Source organism: Doryrhamphus excisus, unplaced genomic scaffold (assembly GCF_030265055.1).
Source record: "Doryrhamphus excisus isolate RoL2022-K1 unplaced genomic scaffold, RoL_Dexc_1.0 HiC_scaffold_25, whole genome shotgun sequence".
Classification (NCBI taxonomy): domain Eukaryota; kingdom Metazoa; phylum Chordata; class Actinopteri; order Syngnathiformes; family Syngnathidae; genus Doryrhamphus; species Doryrhamphus excisus.
The window spans coordinates 538,906-551,437 of NW_026652243.1; the positions used below are offsets into that span (position 1 = coordinate 538,906).

General features: G+C 52.4%; 38 non-coding genes and 17 pseudogenes across 38 annotated transcripts; all 55 read left to right on the plus strand.

The window, feature by feature from the left end:
* The first annotated feature begins 57 nt into the window (after positions 1–57).
* Positions 58–176, plus strand: LOC131118662 (5S ribosomal RNA). Its single transcript, XR_009125822.1, has one exon. It is a non-coding gene; the product is annotated as a 5S ribosomal RNA (ribosomal RNA).
* A 112-nt stretch (positions 177–288) lies between these two features.
* Positions 289–407, plus strand: LOC131118559 (5S ribosomal RNA). The gene has a single exon (XR_009125722.1). It is a non-coding gene; the product is annotated as a 5S ribosomal RNA (ribosomal RNA).
* Positions 408–519: 112 nt separating this feature from the next.
* On the plus strand, positions 520–638 carry LOC131117368 (5S ribosomal RNA). Its single transcript, XR_009124587.1, has one exon. It is a non-coding gene; the product is annotated as a 5S ribosomal RNA (ribosomal RNA).
* A 112-nt stretch (positions 639–750) lies between these two features.
* Positions 751–859, plus strand: LOC131113903 (5S ribosomal RNA; annotated as a pseudogene).
* Positions 860–971: 112 nt separating this feature from the next.
* LOC131115759 (5S ribosomal RNA) lies at positions 972–1,090 on the plus strand. Its single transcript, XR_009123030.1, has one exon. It is a non-coding gene; the product is annotated as a 5S ribosomal RNA (ribosomal RNA).
* A 112-nt stretch (positions 1,091–1,202) lies between these two features.
* LOC131118813 (5S ribosomal RNA) lies at positions 1,203–1,321 on the plus strand. The gene has a single exon (XR_009125963.1). It is a non-coding gene; the product is annotated as a 5S ribosomal RNA (ribosomal RNA).
* A 112-nt stretch (positions 1,322–1,433) lies between these two features.
* On the plus strand, positions 1,434–1,552 carry LOC131118803 (5S ribosomal RNA). The gene has a single exon (XR_009125953.1). It is a non-coding gene; the product is annotated as a 5S ribosomal RNA (ribosomal RNA).
* A 112-nt stretch (positions 1,553–1,664) lies between these two features.
* LOC131113283 (5S ribosomal RNA) lies at positions 1,665–1,773 on the plus strand (annotated as a pseudogene).
* A 112-nt stretch (positions 1,774–1,885) lies between these two features.
* On the plus strand, positions 1,886–2,004 carry LOC131115760 (5S ribosomal RNA). Its single transcript, XR_009123031.1, has one exon. It is a non-coding gene; the product is annotated as a 5S ribosomal RNA (ribosomal RNA).
* Positions 2,005–2,116: 112 nt separating this feature from the next.
* LOC131117766 (5S ribosomal RNA) lies at positions 2,117–2,235 on the plus strand. Its single transcript, XR_009124974.1, has one exon. It is a non-coding gene; the product is annotated as a 5S ribosomal RNA (ribosomal RNA).
* A 112-nt stretch (positions 2,236–2,347) lies between these two features.
* Positions 2,348–2,456, plus strand: LOC131112474 (5S ribosomal RNA; annotated as a pseudogene).
* Positions 2,457–2,568: 112 nt separating this feature from the next.
* On the plus strand, positions 2,569–2,687 carry LOC131116084 (5S ribosomal RNA). Its single transcript, XR_009123345.1, has one exon. It is a non-coding gene; the product is annotated as a 5S ribosomal RNA (ribosomal RNA).
* Positions 2,688–2,799: 112 nt separating this feature from the next.
* On the plus strand, positions 2,800–2,908 carry LOC131112476 (5S ribosomal RNA; annotated as a pseudogene).
* Positions 2,909–3,020: 112 nt separating this feature from the next.
* On the plus strand, positions 3,021–3,139 carry LOC131115761 (5S ribosomal RNA). The gene has a single exon (XR_009123032.1). It is a non-coding gene; the product is annotated as a 5S ribosomal RNA (ribosomal RNA).
* A 112-nt stretch (positions 3,140–3,251) lies between these two features.
* On the plus strand, positions 3,252–3,370 carry LOC131117767 (5S ribosomal RNA). Its single transcript, XR_009124975.1, has one exon. It is a non-coding gene; the product is annotated as a 5S ribosomal RNA (ribosomal RNA).
* A 112-nt stretch (positions 3,371–3,482) lies between these two features.
* On the plus strand, positions 3,483–3,591 carry LOC131112477 (5S ribosomal RNA; annotated as a pseudogene).
* A 112-nt stretch (positions 3,592–3,703) lies between these two features.
* Positions 3,704–3,822, plus strand: LOC131118044 (5S ribosomal RNA). The gene has a single exon (XR_009125218.1). It is a non-coding gene; the product is annotated as a 5S ribosomal RNA (ribosomal RNA).
* Positions 3,823–3,934: 112 nt separating this feature from the next.
* LOC131113284 (5S ribosomal RNA) lies at positions 3,935–4,043 on the plus strand (annotated as a pseudogene).
* Positions 4,044–4,155: 112 nt separating this feature from the next.
* On the plus strand, positions 4,156–4,274 carry LOC131116006 (5S ribosomal RNA). Its single transcript, XR_009123272.1, has one exon. It is a non-coding gene; the product is annotated as a 5S ribosomal RNA (ribosomal RNA).
* Positions 4,275–4,386: 112 nt separating this feature from the next.
* Positions 4,387–4,505, plus strand: LOC131111559 (5S ribosomal RNA). The gene has a single exon (XR_009121267.1). It is a non-coding gene; the product is annotated as a 5S ribosomal RNA (ribosomal RNA).
* Positions 4,506–4,617: 112 nt separating this feature from the next.
* LOC131117957 (5S ribosomal RNA) lies at positions 4,618–4,736 on the plus strand. Its single transcript, XR_009125155.1, has one exon. It is a non-coding gene; the product is annotated as a 5S ribosomal RNA (ribosomal RNA).
* A 112-nt stretch (positions 4,737–4,848) lies between these two features.
* On the plus strand, positions 4,849–4,957 carry LOC131113285 (5S ribosomal RNA; annotated as a pseudogene).
* Positions 4,958–5,069: 112 nt separating this feature from the next.
* Positions 5,070–5,188, plus strand: LOC131115762 (5S ribosomal RNA). Its single transcript, XR_009123033.1, has one exon. It is a non-coding gene; the product is annotated as a 5S ribosomal RNA (ribosomal RNA).
* A 112-nt stretch (positions 5,189–5,300) lies between these two features.
* On the plus strand, positions 5,301–5,419 carry LOC131117768 (5S ribosomal RNA). The gene has a single exon (XR_009124976.1). It is a non-coding gene; the product is annotated as a 5S ribosomal RNA (ribosomal RNA).
* Positions 5,420–5,531: 112 nt separating this feature from the next.
* On the plus strand, positions 5,532–5,640 carry LOC131112478 (5S ribosomal RNA; annotated as a pseudogene).
* Positions 5,641–5,752: 112 nt separating this feature from the next.
* LOC131116095 (5S ribosomal RNA) lies at positions 5,753–5,871 on the plus strand. Its single transcript, XR_009123356.1, has one exon. It is a non-coding gene; the product is annotated as a 5S ribosomal RNA (ribosomal RNA).
* A 112-nt stretch (positions 5,872–5,983) lies between these two features.
* Positions 5,984–6,092, plus strand: LOC131113286 (5S ribosomal RNA; annotated as a pseudogene).
* A 112-nt stretch (positions 6,093–6,204) lies between these two features.
* Positions 6,205–6,323, plus strand: LOC131114504 (5S ribosomal RNA). Its single transcript, XR_009121812.1, has one exon. It is a non-coding gene; the product is annotated as a 5S ribosomal RNA (ribosomal RNA).
* A 112-nt stretch (positions 6,324–6,435) lies between these two features.
* Positions 6,436–6,554, plus strand: LOC131118045 (5S ribosomal RNA). The gene has a single exon (XR_009125219.1). It is a non-coding gene; the product is annotated as a 5S ribosomal RNA (ribosomal RNA).
* A 112-nt stretch (positions 6,555–6,666) lies between these two features.
* LOC131112479 (5S ribosomal RNA) lies at positions 6,667–6,775 on the plus strand (annotated as a pseudogene).
* Positions 6,776–6,887: 112 nt separating this feature from the next.
* On the plus strand, positions 6,888–7,006 carry LOC131116106 (5S ribosomal RNA). Its single transcript, XR_009123367.1, has one exon. It is a non-coding gene; the product is annotated as a 5S ribosomal RNA (ribosomal RNA).
* A 112-nt stretch (positions 7,007–7,118) lies between these two features.
* Positions 7,119–7,237, plus strand: LOC131114275 (5S ribosomal RNA). Its single transcript, XR_009121590.1, has one exon. It is a non-coding gene; the product is annotated as a 5S ribosomal RNA (ribosomal RNA).
* A 112-nt stretch (positions 7,238–7,349) lies between these two features.
* LOC131118663 (5S ribosomal RNA) lies at positions 7,350–7,468 on the plus strand. The gene has a single exon (XR_009125823.1). It is a non-coding gene; the product is annotated as a 5S ribosomal RNA (ribosomal RNA).
* A 112-nt stretch (positions 7,469–7,580) lies between these two features.
* LOC131118560 (5S ribosomal RNA) lies at positions 7,581–7,699 on the plus strand. Its single transcript, XR_009125723.1, has one exon. It is a non-coding gene; the product is annotated as a 5S ribosomal RNA (ribosomal RNA).
* Positions 7,700–7,811: 112 nt separating this feature from the next.
* LOC131117369 (5S ribosomal RNA) lies at positions 7,812–7,930 on the plus strand. The gene has a single exon (XR_009124588.1). It is a non-coding gene; the product is annotated as a 5S ribosomal RNA (ribosomal RNA).
* Positions 7,931–8,042: 112 nt separating this feature from the next.
* On the plus strand, positions 8,043–8,151 carry LOC131113287 (5S ribosomal RNA; annotated as a pseudogene).
* Positions 8,152–8,263: 112 nt separating this feature from the next.
* Positions 8,264–8,382, plus strand: LOC131117995 (5S ribosomal RNA). The gene has a single exon (XR_009125191.1). It is a non-coding gene; the product is annotated as a 5S ribosomal RNA (ribosomal RNA).
* A 112-nt stretch (positions 8,383–8,494) lies between these two features.
* On the plus strand, positions 8,495–8,613 carry LOC131118046 (5S ribosomal RNA). The gene has a single exon (XR_009125220.1). It is a non-coding gene; the product is annotated as a 5S ribosomal RNA (ribosomal RNA).
* Positions 8,614–8,725: 112 nt separating this feature from the next.
* LOC131112480 (5S ribosomal RNA) lies at positions 8,726–8,834 on the plus strand (annotated as a pseudogene).
* A 112-nt stretch (positions 8,835–8,946) lies between these two features.
* Positions 8,947–9,065, plus strand: LOC131115763 (5S ribosomal RNA). The gene has a single exon (XR_009123034.1). It is a non-coding gene; the product is annotated as a 5S ribosomal RNA (ribosomal RNA).
* Positions 9,066–9,177: 112 nt separating this feature from the next.
* On the plus strand, positions 9,178–9,296 carry LOC131118047 (5S ribosomal RNA). Its single transcript, XR_009125221.1, has one exon. It is a non-coding gene; the product is annotated as a 5S ribosomal RNA (ribosomal RNA).
* Positions 9,297–9,408: 112 nt separating this feature from the next.
* On the plus strand, positions 9,409–9,517 carry LOC131113288 (5S ribosomal RNA; annotated as a pseudogene).
* Positions 9,518–9,629: 112 nt separating this feature from the next.
* Positions 9,630–9,748, plus strand: LOC131115764 (5S ribosomal RNA). Its single transcript, XR_009123035.1, has one exon. It is a non-coding gene; the product is annotated as a 5S ribosomal RNA (ribosomal RNA).
* A 112-nt stretch (positions 9,749–9,860) lies between these two features.
* LOC131118814 (5S ribosomal RNA) lies at positions 9,861–9,979 on the plus strand. The gene has a single exon (XR_009125964.1). It is a non-coding gene; the product is annotated as a 5S ribosomal RNA (ribosomal RNA).
* Positions 9,980–10,091: 112 nt separating this feature from the next.
* On the plus strand, positions 10,092–10,210 carry LOC131117959 (5S ribosomal RNA). The gene has a single exon (XR_009125157.1). It is a non-coding gene; the product is annotated as a 5S ribosomal RNA (ribosomal RNA).
* A 112-nt stretch (positions 10,211–10,322) lies between these two features.
* LOC131113289 (5S ribosomal RNA) lies at positions 10,323–10,431 on the plus strand (annotated as a pseudogene).
* A 112-nt stretch (positions 10,432–10,543) lies between these two features.
* Positions 10,544–10,662, plus strand: LOC131115765 (5S ribosomal RNA). Its single transcript, XR_009123036.1, has one exon. It is a non-coding gene; the product is annotated as a 5S ribosomal RNA (ribosomal RNA).
* A 112-nt stretch (positions 10,663–10,774) lies between these two features.
* On the plus strand, positions 10,775–10,893 carry LOC131118780 (5S ribosomal RNA). The gene has a single exon (XR_009125932.1). It is a non-coding gene; the product is annotated as a 5S ribosomal RNA (ribosomal RNA).
* A 112-nt stretch (positions 10,894–11,005) lies between these two features.
* Positions 11,006–11,114, plus strand: LOC131113790 (5S ribosomal RNA; annotated as a pseudogene).
* Positions 11,115–11,226: 112 nt separating this feature from the next.
* On the plus strand, positions 11,227–11,345 carry LOC131116117 (5S ribosomal RNA). The gene has a single exon (XR_009123378.1). It is a non-coding gene; the product is annotated as a 5S ribosomal RNA (ribosomal RNA).
* A 112-nt stretch (positions 11,346–11,457) lies between these two features.
* On the plus strand, positions 11,458–11,566 carry LOC131112481 (5S ribosomal RNA; annotated as a pseudogene).
* Positions 11,567–11,678: 112 nt separating this feature from the next.
* Positions 11,679–11,797, plus strand: LOC131116128 (5S ribosomal RNA). Its single transcript, XR_009123389.1, has one exon. It is a non-coding gene; the product is annotated as a 5S ribosomal RNA (ribosomal RNA).
* A 112-nt stretch (positions 11,798–11,909) lies between these two features.
* LOC131114287 (5S ribosomal RNA) lies at positions 11,910–12,028 on the plus strand. Its single transcript, XR_009121602.1, has one exon. It is a non-coding gene; the product is annotated as a 5S ribosomal RNA (ribosomal RNA).
* A 112-nt stretch (positions 12,029–12,140) lies between these two features.
* Positions 12,141–12,249, plus strand: LOC131112482 (5S ribosomal RNA; annotated as a pseudogene).
* A 112-nt stretch (positions 12,250–12,361) lies between these two features.
* On the plus strand, positions 12,362–12,480 carry LOC131115871 (5S ribosomal RNA). The gene has a single exon (XR_009123140.1). It is a non-coding gene; the product is annotated as a 5S ribosomal RNA (ribosomal RNA).
* Positions 12,481–12,532: the final 52 nt, after the last annotated feature.

Sequence of the window (12,532 nt, forward strand, 5' to 3'; positions counted from 1 at the left end):
TGGAGTCTAGTTTGGCCTGCGTCACCTTCAAATAGGATCTTTTCAGTTGACCTGGCAGCTTACGGCCATACTACCCTTAAAACGCCTGATCGCGTCCGATCTCGGAAGCTAAGCAGGGGCGGGCCTGGTTAGTGCTTGGATGGGAGACCGCCTGGGAATACCAGGTGCTGTAAGCTTTTTATGGTTTCTGCTCTTTCCTGACAGCAGAGGGCGCTGTTTGACACTTTTTGCTGGAGTCTACTTTGGCCTGCGTCGCCTTCAAATAGGATCTTTTCAGTTGACCTGGCAGCTTACGGACATACTACCCTGAAAAAGCCCGATCTCGTCCGATCTCGGAAGCTAAGCAGGGGCGGACCTGGTTAGTACTTGGATGGGAGACCGCCTGGGAATACCAGGTGCTGTAAGCTTTTTATGGTTTCTGCTCTTGCCTGACAGCAAAAGGCGCTGTTTGACACTTTTTGCCAGAGCCTAGTTTGGCCTGCGTCGCCTTCAAATAGGATCTTTTCAGTTGATCTGGCAGCTTACGGCCATACTATCCTGAAAAAGCCCGATCTCGTCCGATCTCGGAAGCTAAGCAGGGGCGGGCCTGGTTAGTACTTGGATGGGAGACCGCCTGGGAATACCAGGTGCTGTAAGCTTTATATGGTTTCTGCTCTTGCCTGACAGCAGAGGGCGCTGTTTGACACTTTTTGCTGGAGTCTAGTTTGGCCTGCGTCGCCTTCAAATAGGATCTTTTCATTTGATCTGGCAGCTTACGGCCATACTACCCTGAAAACGCCCGATCTCGGACGCTAAGCTGGGGCGGGCCTGGTTGGTACTTGGATGGGAGACCGCCTGGGAATACCAGGTGCTGTAAGCTTTTTATGGTTTCTGCTCTTGCCTGACAGCAAAGGGCGCTGTTTGACACTTTTTGCCAGAGTCTAGTTTGGCCTGCGTAACCTTCAAATAGGATCTTTTCAGTTGACCTGGCAGCTTACGGCCATACTACCCTGAAAACGCCCGATCTCGTCCGATCTCGGAAGCTAAGCAGGGGCGGGCCTGGTTTGTACTTGGATGGGAGACCGCCTGGGAATACCAGGTGCTGTAAGCTTTTTATGGTTTCTGCTCTTGCCTGACAGCAGAGGGCGCTGTTTGACCCTTTTTGCTGGAGTCTAGTTTGGCCTGCGTCACCTTCAAATAGGATCTTTTCAGTTGACCTGGCAGCTTACGGCCATACTACCCTTAAAACGCCTGATCTCGTCCGATTTCGGAAGCTAAGCAGGGGCGGGCCTGGTTAGTGCTTGGATGGGAGACCGCCTGGGAATACCAGGTGCTGTAAGCTTTTTATGGTTTCTGCTCTTTCCTGACAGCAGAGGGCGCTGTTTGACACTTTTTGCTGGAGTCTAGTTTGGCCTGCGTCGCCTTCAAATAGGATCTTTTCAGTTGACCTGGCAGCTTACGGACATACTACCCTGAAAAAGCCCGATCTCGTCCGATCTCGGAAGCTAAGCCGGGGCGGGCCTGGTTAGTACTTGGATGGGAGACCGCCTGGGAATACCAGGTGCTGTAAGCTTTATATGGTTTCTGCTCTTGCCTGACAGCAGAGGGCGCTGTTTGACACTTTTTGCTGGAGTCTAGTTTGGCCTGCGTCGCCTTCAAATAGGATCTTTTCATTTGATCTGGCAGCTTACGGCCATACTACCCTGAAAACGCCCGATCTCGGACGCTAAGCAGGGGCGGGCCTGGTTGGTACTTGGATGGGAGACCGCCTGGGAATACCAGGTGCTGTAAGCTTTTTATGGTTTCTGCTCTTGCCTGACAGCAAAGGGCGCTGTTTGACACTTTTTGCCAGAGTCTAGTTTGGCCTGCGTCACCTTCAAATAGGATCTTTTCAGTTGACCTGGCAGCTTACGGCCATACTACCCTGAAAACGCCCGATCTCGTCCGATCTCGGAAGCTAAGCAGGGGCGGGCCTGGTTTGTACTTGGATGGGAGACCGCCTGGGAATACCAGGTGCTGTAAGCTTTTTATGGTTTCTGCTCTTGCCTGACAGCAGAGGGCGCTGTTTGAACCTTTTTGCTGGAGTCTAGTTTGGCCTGCGTCACCTTCAAATAGGATCTTTTCAGTTGACCTGGCAGCTTACGGCCATACTACCCTTAAAACGCCTGATCTCATCCGATCTCGGAAGCTAAGCAGGGGCGGGCCTGGTTAGTGCTTGGATGGGAGACCGCCTGGGAATACCAGGTGCTGTAAGCTTTTTATGGTTTCTGCTCTTTCCTGACAGCAGAGGGCGCTGTTTGACACTTTTTGCTGGAGTCTAGTTTGGCCTGCGTCGCCTTCAAATAGGATCTTTTCAGTTGATCTGGCAGCTTACGGCCATACTACCCTGAAAACGCCCGATCTCGGACGCTAAGCAGGGGCGGGCCTGGTTAGTACTTGGATGGGAGACCGCCTGGGAATACCAGGTGCTGTAAGCTTTTTATGGTTTCTGCTCTTGCCTGACAGCAAAGGGCGCTGTTTGACACTTTTTGCTGGAGTCTAGTTTGGCCTGCGTCGCCTTCAAATAGGATCTTTTCAGTTGCCTTGGCAGCTTACAGCCATACTACCCTGAAAACGCCCGATCTCATCCGATCTCGGAAGCTAAGCAGGGGCGGGCCTGGTTAGTACTTGGATGGGAGACCGCCTGGGAATACCAGGTGCTGTAAGCTTTTTATGGTTTCTGCTCTTGCCTGACAGCAGAGGGCGCTGTTTGACACTTTTTGCTGGAGTCTAGTTTGGCCTGCGTCGCCTTCAAATAGGATCTTTTCAGTTGATCTGGCAGCTTACGGCCATACTACCCTGAAAACGCCCGATCTCGGACGCTAAGCAGGGGCGGGCCTGGTTAGTACTTGGATGGGAGACCGCCTGGGAATACCAGGTGCTGTAAGCTTTTTATGGTTTCTGCTCTTGCCTGACAGCAAAGGGCGCTGTTTGACACTTTTTGCCAGAGTCTAGTTTGGCCTGCGTCACCTTCAAATAGGATCTTTTCAGTTGACCTGGCAGCTTACGGCCATACTACCCTGAAAACGCCCGATCTCGTCCGATCTCGGAAGCTAAGCAGGGGCGGGCCTGGTTTGTACTTGGATGGGAGACCGCCTGGGAATACCAGGTGCTGTAAGCTTTTTATGGTTTCTGCTCTTGCCTGACAGCAGAGGGCGCTGTTTGACCCTTTTTGCTGGAGTCTAGTTTGGCCTGCGTCACCTTCAAATAGGATCTTTTCAGTTGACCTGGCAGCTTACGGCCATACTACCCTTAAAACGCCTGATCTCATCCGATCTCGGAAGCTAAGCAGGGGCGGGCCTGGTTAGTGCTTGGATGGGAGACCGCCTGGGAATACCAGGTGCTGTAAGCTTTTTATGGTTTCTGCTCTTTCCTGACAGCAGAGGGCGCTGTTTGACACTTTTTGCTGGAGTCTAGTTTGGCCTGCGTCGCCTTCAAATAGGATCTTTTCAGTTGATCTGGCAGCTTACGGCCATACTACCCTGAAAACGCCCGATCTCGGACGCTAAGCAGGGGCGGGCCTGGTTAGTACTTGGATGGGAGACCGCCTGGGAATACCAGGTGCTGTAAGCTTTTTATGGTTTCTGCTCTTGCCTGACAGCAGAGGGCGCTGTTTGACCCTTTTTGCTGGAGTCTAGTTTGGCCTGCGTCACCTTCAAATAGGATCTTTTCAGTTGACCTGGCAGCTTACGGCCATACTACCCTTAAAACGCCTGATCTCGTCCGATCTCGGAAGCTAAGCAGGGGCGGGCCTGGTTAGTGCTTGGATGGGAGACCGCCTGGGAATACCAGGTGCTGTAAGCTTTATATGGTTTCTGCTCTTGCCTGACAGCAGAGGGCGCTGTTTGACACTTTTTGCTGGAGTCTAGTTTGGCCTGCGTCGCCTTCAAATAGGATCTTTTCATTTGATCTGGCAGCTTACGGCCATACTACCCTGAAAACGCCCGATCTCGGACGCTAAGCAGGGGCGGGCCTGGTTGGTACTTGGATGGGAGACCGCCTGGGAATACCAGGTGCTGTAAGCTTTTTATGGTTTCTGCTCTTGCCTGACAGCAGAGGGCGCTGTTTGACCCTTTTTGCTGGAGTCTAGTTTGGCCTGCGTCACCTTCAAATAGGATCTTTTCAGTTGACCTGGCAGCTTACGGCCATACTACCCTGAAAACGCCCGATCTCGTCAGATCTCGGAAGCTAAGCAGGGGCGGGCCTGGTTTGTACTTGGATGGGAGACCGCCTGGGAATACCAGGTGCTGTAAGCTTTTTATGGTTTCTGCTCTTGCCTGACAGCAGAGGGCGCTGTTTGACCCTTTTTGCTGGAGTCTAGTTTGGCCTGCGTCACCTTCAAATAGGATCTTTTCAGTTGACCTGGCAGCTTACGGCCATACTACCCTTAAAATGCCTGATCTCGTCCGATTTCGGAAGCTAAGCAGGGGCGGGCCTGGTTAGTGCTTGGATGGGAGACCGCCTGGGAATACCAGGTGCTGTAAGCTTTTTATGGTTTCTGCTCTTTCCTGACAGCAGAGGGCGCTGTTTGACACTTTTTGCTGGAGTCTAGTTTGGCCTGCGTCGCCTTCAAATAGGATCTTTTCAGTTGACCTGGCAGCTTACGGACATACTACCCTGAAAAAGCCCGATCTCGTCCGATCTCGGAAGCTAAGCAGGGGCGGGCCTGGTTAGTACTTGGATGGGAGACCGCCTGGGAATACCAGGTGCTGTAAGCTTTATATGGTTTCTGCTCTTGCCTGACAGCAGAGGGCGCTGTTTGACACTTTTTGCTGGAGTCTAGTTTGGCCTGCGTCGCCTTCAAATAGGATCTTTTCATTTGATCTGGCAGCTTACGGCCATACTACCCTGAAAACGCCCGATCTCGGACGCTAAGCAGGGGCGGGCCTGGTTGGTACTTGGATGGGAGACCGCCTGGGAATACCAGGTGCTGTAAGCTTTTTATGGTTTCTGCTCTTGCCTGACAGCAAAGGGCGCTGTTTGACACTTTTTGCCAGAGTCTAGTTTGGCCTGCGTCACCTTCAAATAGGATCTTTTCAGTTGACCTGGCAGCTTACGGCCATACTACCCTGAAAACGCCCGATCTCGTCCGATCTCGGAAGCTAAGCAGGGGCGGGCCTGGTTTGTACTTGGATGGGAGACCGCCTGGGAATACCAGGTGCTGTAAGCTTTTTATGGTTTCTGCTCTTGCCTGACAGCAGAGGGCGCTGTTTGACCCTTTTTGCTGGAGTCTAGTTTGGCCTGCGTCACCTTCAAATAGGATCTTTTCAGTTGACCTGGCAGCTTACGGCCATACTACCCTTAAAACGCCTGATCTCATCCGATCTCGGAAGCTAAGCAGGGGCGGGCCTGGTTAGTGCTTGGATGGGAGACCGCCTGGGAATACCAGGTGCTGTAAGCTTTTTATGGTTTCTGCTCTTTCCTGACAGCAGAGGGCGCTGTTTGACACTTTTTGCTGGAGTCTAGTTTGGCCTGCGTCGCCTTCAAATAGGATCTTTTCAGTTGATCTGGCAGCTTACGGCCATACTACCCTGAAAACGCCCGATCTCGGACGCTAAGCAGGGGCGGGCCTGGTTAGTACTTGGATGGGAGACCGCCTGGGAATACCAGGTGCTGTAAGCTTTTTATGGTTTCTGCTCTTGCCTGACAGCAAAGGGCGCTGTTTGACACTTTTTGCTGGAGTCTAGTTTGGCCTGCGTCGCCTTCAAATAGGATCTTTTCAGTTGCCTTGGCAGCTTACAGCCATACTACCCTGAAAACGCCCGATCTCATCCGATCTCGGAAGCTAAGCAGGGGCGGGCCTGGTTAGTACTTGGATGGGAGACCGCCTGGGAATACCAGGTGCTGTAAGCTTTTTATGGTTTCTGCTCTTGCCTGACAGCAGAGGGCGCTGTTTGACACTTTTTGCTGGAGTCTAGTTTGGCCTGCGTCGCCTTCAAATAGGATCTTTTCAGTTGATCTGGCAGCTTACGGCCATACTACCCTGAAAACGCCCGATCTCGGACGCTAAGCAGGGGCGGGCCTGGTTGGTACTTGGATGGGAGACCGCCTGGGAATACCAGGTGCTGTAAGCTTTTTATGGTTTCTGCTCTTGCCTGACAGCAAAGGGCGCTGTTTGACACTTTTTGCCAGAGTCTAGTTTGGCCTGCGTCACCTTCAAATAGGATCTTTTCAGTTGACCTGGCAGCTTACGGCCATACTACCCTGAAAACGCCCGATCTCGTCCGATCTCGGAAGCTAAGCAGGGGCGGGCCTGGTTAGTACTTGGATGGGAGACCGCCTGGGAATACCAGGTGCTGTAAGCTTTTTATGGTTTCTGCTCTTGCCTGACAGCAGAGGGCGCTGTTTGACCCTTTTTGCTGGAGTCTAGTTTGGCCTGCGTCACCTTCAAATAGGATCTTTTCAGTTGACCTGGCAGCTTACGGCCATACTACCCTTAAAACGCCTGATCTCGTCCGATCTCGGAAGCTAAGCAGGGGCGGGCCTGGTTAGTGCTTGGATGGGAGACCGCCTGGGAATACCAGGTGCTGTAAGCTTTTTATGGTTTCTGCTCTTTCCTGACAGCAGACGGCGCTGTTTGACACTTTTTGCTGGAGTCTAGTTTGGCCTGCGTCGCCTTCAAATAGGATCTTTTCAGTTGATCTGGCAGCTTACGGCCATACTACCCTGAAAACGCCCGATCTCGGACGCTAAGCAGGGGCGGGCCTGGTTAGTACTTGGATGGGAGACCGCCTGGGAATACCAGGTGCTGTAAGCTTTTTATGGTTTCTGCTCTTGCCTGACAGCAAAGGGCGCTGTTTGACACTTTTTGCTGGAGTCTAGTTTGGCCTGCGTTGCCTTCAAATAGGATCTTTTCAGTTGCCTTGGCAGCTTACAGCCATACTACCCTGAAAACGCCCGATCTCATCCGATCTCGGAAGCTAAGCAGGGGCGGGCCTGGTTAGTACTTGGATGGGAGACCGCCTGGGAATACCAGGTGCTGTAAGCTTTTTATGGTTTCTGCTCTTGACTGACAGCAGAGGGCGCTGTTTGACACTTTTTGCTGGAGTCTAGTTTGGCCTGCGTCGCCTTCAAATAGGATCTTTTCAGTTGCCTTGGCAGCTTACGGCCATACTACCCTGAAAACGCCCGATCTCATCCGATCTCGGAAGCTAAGCAGGGGCGGGCCTGGTTAGTACTTGGATGGGAGACCGCCTGGGAATACCAGGTGCTGTAAGCTTTTTATGGTTTCTGCTCTTGCCTGACAGCAGAGGGCGCTGTTTGACCCTTTTTGCTGGAGTCTAGTTTGGCCTGCGTCACCTTCAAATAGGATCTTTTCAGTTGACCTGGCAGCTTACGGCCATACTACCCTTAAAACGCCTGATCGCGTCCGATCTCGGAAGCTAAGCAGGGGCGGGCCTGGTTAGTGCTTGGATGGGAGACCGCCTGGGAATACCAGGTGCTGTAAGCTTTTTATGGTTTCTGCTCTTTCCTGACAGCAGAGGGCGCTGTTTGACACTTTTTGCTGGAGTCTACTTTGGCCTGCGTCGCCTTCAAATAGGATCTTTTCAGTTGACCTGGCAGCTTACGGACATACTACCCTGAAAAAGCCCGATCTCGTCCGATCTCGGAAGCTAAGCAGGGGCGGACCTGGTTAGTACTTGGATGGGAGACCGCCTGGGAATACCAGGTGCTGTAAGCTTTTTATGGTTTCTGCTCTTGCCTGACAGCAAAAGGCGCTGTTTGACACTTTTTGCCAGAGCCTAGTTTGGCCTGCGTCGCCTTCAAATAGGATCTTTTCAGTTGATCTGGCAGCTTACGGCCATACTATCCTGAAAAAGCCCGATCTCGTCCGATCTCGGAAGCTAAGCAGGGGCGGGCCTGGTTAGTACTTGGATGGGAGACCGCCTGGGAATACCAGGTGCTGTAAGCTTTATATGGTTTCTGCTCTTGCCTGACAGCAGAGGGCGCTGTTTGACACTTTTTGCTGGAGTCTAGTTTGGCCTGCGTCGCCTTCAAATAGGATCTTTTCATTTGATCTGGCAGCTTACGGCCATACTACCCTGAAAACGCCCGATCTCGGACGCTAAGCAGGGGCGGGCCTGGTTGGTACTTGGATGGGAGACCGCCTGGGAATACCAGGTGCTGTAAGCTTTTTATGGTTTCTGCTCTTGCCTGACAGCAAAGGGCGCTGTTTGACACTTTTTGCCAGAGTCTAGTTTGGCCTGCGTCACCTTCAAATAGGATCTTTTCAGTTGACCCGGCAGCTTACGGCCATACTACCCTGAAAACGCCCGATCTCGTCCGATCTCGGAAGCTAAGCAGGGGCGGGCCTGGTTTGTACTTGGATGGGAGACAGCCTGGGAATACCAGGTGCTGTAAGCTTTTTATGGTTTCTGCTCTTGCCTGACAGCAGAGGGCGCTGTTTGACCCTTTTTGCTGGAGTCTAGTTTGGCCTGCGTCACCTTCAAATAGGATCTTTTCAGTTGACCTGGCAGCTTACGGCCATACTACCCTTAAAACGCCTGATCTCGTCCGATCTCGGAAGCTAAGCAGGGGCGGGCCTGGTTAGTGCTTGGATGGGAGACCGCCTGGGAATACCAGGTGCTGTAAGCTTTTTATGGTTTCTGCTCTTTCCTGACAGCAGAGGGCGCTGTTTGACACTTTTTGCTGGAGTCTAGTTTGGCCTGCGTCGCCTTCAAATAGGATCTTTTCAGTTGATCTGGCAGCTTACGGCCATACTACCCTGAAAACGCCCGATCTCGGACGCTAAGCAGGGGCGGGCCTGGTTAGTACTTGGATGGGAGACCGCCTGGGAATACCAGGTGCTGTAAGCTTTTTATGGTTTCTGCTCTTGCCTGACAGCAAAGGGCGCTGTTTGACACTTTTTGCCAGAGTCTAGTTTGGCCTGCGTCACCTTCAAATAGGATCTTTTCAGTTGACCTGGCAGCTTACGGCCATACTACCCTGAAAACGCCCGATCTCGTCCGATCTCGGAAGCTAAGCAGGGGCGGGCCTGGTTTGTACTTGGATGGGAGACCGCCTGGGAATACCAGGTGCTGTAAGCTTTTTATGGTTTCTGCTCTTGCCTGACAGCAGAGGGCGCTGTTTGACCCTTTTTGCTGGAGTCTAGTTTGGCCTGCGTCACCTTCAAATAGGATCTTTTCAGTTGACCTGGCAGCTTACGGCCATACTACCCTTAAAACGCCTGATCTCGTCCGATCTCGGAAGCTAAGCAGGGGCGGGCCTGGTTAGTGCTTGGATGGGAGACCGCCTGGGAATACCAGGTGCTGTAAGCTTTATATGGTTTCTGCTCTTGCCTGACAGCAGAGGGCGCTGTTTGACACTTTTTGCTGGAGTCTAGTTTGGCCTGCGTCGCCTTCAAATAGGATCTTTTCATTTGATCTGGCAGCTTACGGCCATACTACCCTGAAAACGCCCGATCTCGGACGCTAAGCAGGGGCGGGCCTGGTTGGTACTTGGATGGGAGACCGCCTGGGAATACCAGGTGCTGTAAGCTTTTTATGGTTTCTGCTCTTGCCTGACAGCAAAGGGCGCTGTTTGACACTTTTTGCCAGAGTCTAGTTTGGCCTGCGTAACCTTCAAATAGGATCTTTTCAGTTGACCTGGCAGCTTACGGCCATACTACCCTGAAAACGCCCGATCTCGTCCGATCTCGGAAGCTAAGCAGGGGCGGGCCTGGTTTGTACTTGGATGGGAGACCGCCTGGGAATACCAGGTGCTGTAAGCTTTTTATGGTTTCTGCTCTTGCCTGACAGCAGAGGGCGCTGTTTGACCCTTTTTGCTGGAGTCTAGTTTGGCCTGCGTCACCTTCAAATAGGATCTTTTCAGTTGACCTGGCAGCTTACGGCCATACTACCCTTAAAACGCCTGATCTCGTCCGATTTCGGAAGCTAAGCAGGGGCGGGCCTGGTTAGTGCTTGGATGGGAGACCGCCTGGGAATACCAGGTGCTGTAAGCTTTTTATGGTTTCTGCTCTTTCCTGACAGCAGAGGGCGCTGTTTGACACTTTTTGCTGGAGTCTAGTTTGGCCTGCGTCGCCTTCAAATAGGATCTTTTCAGTTGACCTGGCAGCTTACGGACATACTACCCTGAAAAAGCCCGATCTCGTCCGATCTCGGAAGCTAAGCAGGGGCGGGCCTGGTTAGTACTTGGATGGGAGACCGCCTGGGAATACCAGGTGCTGTAAGCTTTATATGGTTTCTGCTCTTGCCTGACAGCAGAGGGCGCTGTTTGACACTTTTTGCTGGAGTCTAGTTTGGCCTGCGTCGCCTTCAAATAGGATCTTTTCATTTGATCTGGCAGCTTACGGCCATACTACCCTGAAAACGCCCGATCTCGGACGCTAAGCAGGGGCGGGCCTGGTTGGTACTTGGATGGGAGACCGCCTGGGAATACCAGGTGCTGTAAGCTTTTTATGGTTTCTGCTCTTGCCTGACAGCAAAGGGCGCTGTTTGACACTTTTTGCCAGAGTCTAGTTTGGCCTGCGTCACCTTCAAATAGGATCTTTTCAGTTGACCTGGCAGCTTACGGCCATACTACCCTGAAAACGCCCGATCTCGTCCGATCTCGGAAGCTAAGCAGGGGCGGGCCTGGTTTGTACTTGGATGGGAGACCGCCTGGGAATACCAGGTGCTGTAAGCTTTTTATGGTTTCTGCTCTTGCCTGACAGCAGAGGGCGCTGTTTGACCCTTTTTGCTGGAGTCTAGTTTGGCCTGCGTCACCTTCAAATAGGATCTTTTCAGTTGACCTGGCAGCTTACGGCCATACTACCCTTAAAACGCCTGATCTTATCCGATCTCGGAAGCTAAGCAGGGGCGGGCCTGGTTAGTGCTTGGATGGGAGACCGCCTGGGAATACCAGGTGCTGTAAGCTTTTTATGGTTTCTGCTCTTTCCTGACAGCAGAGGGCGCTGTTTGACACTTTTTGCTGGAGTCTAGTTTGGCCTGCGTCGCCTTCAAATAGGATCTTTTCAGTTGATCTGGCAGCTTACGGCCATACTACCCTGAAAACGCCCGATCTCGGACGCTAAGCAGGGGCGGGCCTGGTTAGTACTTGGATGGGAGACCGCCTGGGAATACCAGGTGCTGTAAGGTTTTTATGGTTTCTGCTCTTGCCTGACAGCAAAGGGCGCTGTTTGACACTTTTTGCTGGAGTCTAGTTTGGCCTGCGTCGCCTTCAAATAGGATCTTTTCAGTTGCCTTGGCAGCTTACAGCCATACTACCCTGAAAACGCCCGATCTCATCCGATCTCGGAAGCTAAGCAGGGGCGGGCCTGGTTAGTACTTGGATGGGAGACCGCCTGGGAATACCAGGTGCTGTAAGCTTTTTATGGTTTCTGCTCTTGCCTGACAGCAGAGGGCGCTGTTTGACACTTTTTGCTGGAGTCTAGTTTGGCCTGCGTCGCCTTCAAATAGGATCTTTTCAGTTGATCTGGCAGCTTACGGCCATACTACCCTGAAAACGCCCGATCTCGGACGCTAAGCAGGGGCGGGCCTGGTTAGTACTTGGATGGGAGACCGCCTGGGAATACCAGGTGCTGTAAGCTTTTTATGGTTTCTGCTCTTGCCTGACAGCAAAGGGCGCTGTTTGACACTTTTTGCTGGAGTCTAGTTTGGCCTGCGTTGCCTTCAAATAGGATCTTTTCAGTTGCCTTGGCAGCTTACAGCCATACTACCCTGAAAACGCCCGATCTCATCCGATCTCGGAAGCTAAGCAGGGGCGGGCCTGGTTAGTACTTGGATGGGAGACCGCCTGGGAATACCAGGTGCTGTAAGCTTTTTATGGTTTCTGCTCTTGACTGACAGCAGAGGGCGCTGTTTGACACTTTTTGCTGGAGTCTAGTTTGGCCTGCGTCGCCTTCAAATAGGATCTTTTCAGTTGCCTTGGCAGCTTACGGCCATACTACCCTGAAAACGCCCGATCTCATCCGATCTCGGAAGCTAAGCAGGGGCGGGCCTGGTTAGTACTTGGATGGGAGACCGCCTGGGAATACCAGGTGCTGTAAGCTTTTTATGGTTTCTGCTCTTGCCTGAAAGCAGAGGGCGCTGTTTGACACTTTTTGCTGGAGTCTAGTTTGGCCTGCGTCGCCTTCAAATAGGATCTTTTCAGTTGATCTGGCAGCTTACGGCCATACTACCCTGAAAACGCCCGATCTCGGACGCTAAGCAGGGGCGGGCCTGGTTAGTACTTGGATGGGAGACCGCCTGGGAATACCAGGTGCTGTAAGCTTTTTATGGTTTCTGCTCTTGCCTGAAAGCAGAGGGCGCTGTTTGACACTTTTTGCTGGAGTCTAGTTTGGCCTGCGTCGCCTTCAAATAGGATCTTTTCAGTTGCCCTGGCAGCTCACGGCCATACTACCCTGAAAACGCCCGATCTCGTCCGATCTCGGAAGCTAAGCAGGGGTGGGCCTGGTTAGTACTTGGATGGGAGACCGCCTGGGAATACCAGGTGCTGTAAGCTTTTTATGGTTTCTGCTCTTGCCTGACAGCAGAGGGCGCTGTTTGACACTTTT